Genomic DNA, 5,556 nt, shown 5'->3' with positions numbered 1-5,556 from the left:
GAAATAACAGAAAAGGTTGATGAATGGAAAGCAATGGATGTTGTCTATATGGATTTTAAGAAAGCGTTTGACAAACGACCACATAAAAGGCTGGGTAACAAAACTGAGGCTCCTGGAATAGGAGGGTCAGTATCTGCTTAGATTAAAAAATGTATGAAATATCAAGAAAAGCGAGTTGTGGTATTTGGTTGTTTTTCAGAATGGAAGATGGTGAACAGTGATGTCCACAAGTGTCAGTGTCAGGACCACCATATATATAAATGACTTGAATATTGGAATCACAGAATTGTTACTGCACAGAAGGAGGCCATTTGGCCCATCGTATCTGCACTGACTCTCCAAATGAGCAATTCACCTCATGTCACTTCCCCGTCTTCTCCCCGTAATCCTGCACATTCTTCCTTTTCAGATAACAGTCTAATTCCCCTTTGAATTCTTCAATTGAACCTGCCTCCATCACATTCTCAGGCAGTTCATACTTTAACCACTCGCTGTGTGAAAAAGTTTTCCTCATGTCGCTTTTGCTTCTTTTACCAATTACTTTAAATCTGTGCCCTCTCGTTCTCGATCCTTTCACAAGTGGGAACAGTTTCTCCCTATCCAGTCTGTCCACACCCCTCATCATTTTGAATACCACTATGAAATCTCCTCTTAGCCTTCTTTTCTCCAAGGAAAACAGTCCTAACTTCTCCAATCTATCTTCATAACTGAAGTTCCTCATCCCTGGAACCATTCTCATGAATCTTTTCCATAATCTCTCCAATGCCTTCACATCTTTCCGAAAGTGTGGAACCCAGAACTGGACGCAGTACTTCAGCTGAGGCTAGTGTCTTATACAAGTTCAACATGACCTCCTTGTTCTTGTACTCTATGCCTCTATTACTAAAGCCGAGGATACTGTATGCTTTATTAACCGCTCTCTCAACCAATGACTTATACCCCCAGGTCCCTCTGCTCTTGCACCCCCTTTAGAATTGTACCCTTTATTCTACATTGTCACTCCATGTTCTTCTGACCAAAATGAATCAATTCACATTTCTCTGCATTGAACTTCACCTGTTATCTGTCCTCCCATTCCACCAACTTGTCTATGTCCTTTTGAAGTTCTACACTATCATCCTTGCAGTTCACAATGCTTCCAATTTTCGCATCATCCATAAACTTTGAAATTCTGCCCTGTACACCAAGGTCTAGGTCATTAATATATATCAGGAAAGGCAAGGGTCCCAACACTGACTCCTGGGGAACTCCACTACAAACCTTCCTCTAGCCTGAAGAACATCCATTGCTCACTACTCTCTGTTTCCTGTCACTCAGCCAATTCCATATCCATGTTACTACTGTCCCTTTTATTCCATGAGTTATAACTTTGCTCACAAGTCTGTTGTGTTGCACTGTATCAAACTCCTTTTGAAAGTCAATAAAAGCAAAATACTGCAGATGCTAGAAATCTGAAATATAAACAAAAAGTGCTGGAAATACTCAGCAGGTCTGGCAGCATCTGTGCAGAGAGAAACAGAGTTAATGTTTCAGGTCAGTGACCATTCAGATGCTGCCAGACCTTTTGAAAGTCCATGTACACCACATCAACAGCATTGCCCTCATCATCCCTCTCTGTTGCATCATCAAAAAACTCCAGCAGGACAGTTAAACATAACTTTCCCTTAAGAAATCCATGCTGGCTTTCTTGAATTAACCCACATTTGTCCATGAGACTATTAATTTTGTCCCGAATTATTCTTTCGAGAAGAGAGTGAGACGAGGTGAGTTGCTTTAGCAGAGAGCCAGCATGGGTTTGTCAGGCCGAATGGCCTCCTTCTGTGCTTTAGCCATTCTATGATTGTATGATTCTAGCAGCAACTGTTGGTGGAGAGGCAGTGATGCAGGAATGGGTTGACAGAAAGGGGAAAGTCTGGGCTGGTGTGTGTTTGCAGCATTTGCAGCTTGTGTTCGGGTTTGTGAATAAAGGTGATTTGGAAGCTGTGTTCCAAATTGAAGTGTTTATTGAAAGCAAGAAGTTGATGTAAATAAAGAGTAAAACGTGTTAAGATGAAGCGTGGTGTGATTGTGGATCGCAGTAAATATAGTGTTGGTGAATTATTTGTGTTAATAAACTTCCACTGCGCCCTCTGCTGCAGGCTGCTGTTTATATCCAGCTGTGTATTCGTGTTGTGTGTTAACTAGATAAATGTTTGTTTCAACGCTGTTTATAAAGCAATAGCATTGCACTCAAACAGTCCCAGACATAGCAACACACGTACAAAAGTAAAATACTGCAGATGCTGGAAATCTGAAACATAAACAGAAAATGCTGGAAATGCTCAGTAGGTCTGGCAGCATCTGTGGAGAGAGAAACAAAGTTAATGTGAGCTAAGGAAACAGACCTGAACTCTTAACTGTTTCTCTCTGCACAGAATCTGCCAGACCTACTGAGCATTTCCAGCAATTTTTGTTTTTATTACAGCAACACCTTTGATCAGCAGTAGCGGTGATTGTGCGAGCCAGCGGGCAGCCGGGAAGGTACGTTTCACGATAAAGTACATACATGGCGATTCGGCGGACACGGACACGTGGACTGCTGGGTAAGTGAACTTATATATTCGGGCAGTGGCTAAACCTGAAACACTACACGTGCAGTGTCTCCCACCTATCCTCCTCCTCCAACCAAAAAAAAGGACTCTTGTGTGGAGGGTTTGGTAAGGTAAGGTTTTCCTTTATATTTTTTTATTCTCTGTTGTCAATTTCGAGCAGAGGGGAAGGAAGCTAGGGCAGTTGCATGCTCCTCTTGCAGGATGTGGGAGGTAAGGGTCACCACTTGTGTCCCTGCTGACTTCACCTGTGAGAAGTGCACCCAACTCCAGCTCCTCACAGACCGCGTTAGGGAACTGGAGCTGGAGCTGGATGAACTTCGGATCATGCGGGAGGCAGAGGGGATGATAAAGAGCAGTTATAGGGAAGTACTGACACCTAAGTCACAGGATAAAGGTAGCTGGGTGACCGTCAGGGGAGAGAAAGGGAATAGGCGCCCAGTGCAGGGATCCCCTGTGGCCGTTCCCCTCAATAATAAGTATACCGTTTTGGATACGGTTGGGGGGGGGACCTACCAGGGGAAAGCCACAGCGGCCAGGTCTCTGGCACTGAGCCTGGCTCTGTGGCTCAGAAGGGAAGGGTGGAGAATAGGAGAGCAATAGTGATAGGAGATTCAATGGTTAGAGGAACAGACAGGAGATACTGTGGTCGCGAACGAGACTCCTGGATGGTATGTTGCCTCCTGGGTGCCAGGGTCAGGGATGTCACGGATCGAGTCCACAGGATTCTTAAGGGGGAGGGGGAGCAGCCAGAAGTCGTGGTACATATCGGTACCAATGACATAGCTAGGAAAAGGAATGAGGACCTGAAAAGCGAATATAGGAGTTAGGTTGGAAGCTAAAAGACAGGACGAGCAGAGTAGTAATCTCAGGATTGATACCGGTGCCACGTGCTAGTGAGGCCAGAAACAGAGAGCGAGTGCAGCTGAACACGTGGCTACAGAGCTGGTGTAGGAGGGAGGGCTTCAGTTATGTGGATCATTGGGATACCTTCTGGGGAAGGTGAGACCTGTACAAGAAGGACGGGTTGCATCCGAACTGGAGGAGCACCAATATCCTGGGCGGGAGGTTTGCTAGAGCTCTTCGGGAGGGTTTAAACTAGTTTGGCAGGGGTATGGGAACCGGAGCTATGGATAAGTGGATGGGGTAGCTGTTGAACAGGCAGATACAGAGTGCAGAGAGTCTGTGAGGAAGGTTAGACAGTTGACAGGGCAAAGTTTCAGCCAGTATGATGGGTTGAAGTGTGTCTATTTTAATGCAAGAATTGTCAAGAATAAGGGTGATGAACTTAGAGCATGGATCAGTACTTCGAGCTATGATGTTGTGGCCATTACGGACACTTGGATATCACAGGGGCAGGAATGGATGTTGGATGTTCCGGGGTTTAGATGTTTCAAAAGGAATAGGGAGGGAGGTAAAAGAGGTGGGGGAGTGGCATTGTTAATCAGGGATAGTATCACAGCTGCAGAAAGGGAGGTCATCGAGGAGGGTTTGTCTACTGAGTCATTATGGGTGGAAGTCAGAAACAGGAAAGGAGCAGTCACTTTGTTGGGAGTTTTCTATAGACCCCCCCAATAGCAACAGAGACATGGAGGAACAGATTGGGAGGCAGATTTTGGAAAGGTGCAGAAGTAACAGGGTTGTTGTCATGGGTGACTTCAACTTCCCTAATATTAATTGGAACCTCCTTAGTGCAAATAGTTTGGATGGAGAAGTTTTTGTCAGGTGTGTCCAGGAAGGTTTCCTGACTCAATATGTAGATAAGCCGACTAGAGGGGAGGCTATGTTGGATTTGGTGCTTGGCAATGAACCAGGCCAGGTGGCAGATCTCTCGGTGGGAGAACATTTCGGTGATAGTGATCACAACTCCCGGACCTTTACTATAGTCATGGAGAGGGACAGGAGCAGACGGGATGGGAAAATATTTAATTGGGGGAGGGGGAATTACAATGCTATTCGGCAGGAACTGGGGTGCATGAATTGGGAACAGATGTTCTCAGGGAAATGCATGACAGAAATGTGGAGGTTGTTCAGGGAGCACTTGCTGCGACTGCTGGATAGGTTTGTCCCGATGAGGCAAGGAAGGGATGGTGAAGGAACCTTGGATGACAAGAAATGTGGAACAGCTAGTCAAGAGGAAGAAGGAAGCTTACTTAAGGTTGAGGAAGCAAGGATCAGACAGGGCTCTAGAGGGTTACAAGGTAGCCAGGAAGGAACTGAAGAATGGACTTAGGAGAGCTAGAAGGGGACATGAAAAAGTCTTGGCGGGTAGGATTAAGGAAAATCCCAATGCGTTCTACACTGATATGAGGAACAAGAGGATGGCCAGAGTGAGGGTAGGGCCGATCAGGGATAGTGGAGGGAACTTGTGCCTGGAGTCGGAGGAGGTTTTGGGAGGTCCTAAATGAATACTTTGCTTCAGTATTCACCAGTGAGAGGGACCTGGTCGTTTGTGAGGACAGCGTGAAACAGGCTGATATGCTCGAACAGGTTGATGTTAAGAGGGAGGATGTGCTGGAAATTTTGAAAGACATGAGGACAGATAAGTCCCCGGGGCCAGACGGGATATACCCAAGGATATTAAGGGAAGCGAGGGAAGAGATTGCCGCGCCTTTGGCGATGATCTTTGCGTCCTCACTGTCCACTGGAGTAGTACTAGATGATTGGAGGGTGGCAAATGTTATTCCCTTGTTCAAGAAAGGGAATAGGGATAACCCTGGGAATTATAGACCAGTCAGTCTTATGTAGGTAGTGGGCAAATTATTGGAGAGGATTCTGAGAGACAGAATTTATGATTAGTTGGAAAAGCATAGTTTGATTAGAGACAGTCAGCATGGCTTTGTGAGGGGCAGGTCATGCCTCACAAGACTTATTGAATTCTTTGAAGATGTGACAAAACACATTGATGAAGGAAGAGCAGTGGATGTGGTGTATATGGATTTTAGCAAGGCGTTTGATAAGGTTCCCC

Source organism: Heterodontus francisci, unplaced genomic scaffold (genome assembly GCF_036365525.1).
Source record: "Heterodontus francisci isolate sHetFra1 unplaced genomic scaffold, sHetFra1.hap1 HAP1_SCAFFOLD_97, whole genome shotgun sequence".
NCBI classification, from domain to species: Eukaryota; Metazoa; Chordata; class Chondrichthyes; order Heterodontiformes; family Heterodontidae; genus Heterodontus; species Heterodontus francisci.
The sequence above is the reverse complement of the archived record's forward strand: the minus strand, read 5'-3'. Positions refer to the sequence as shown.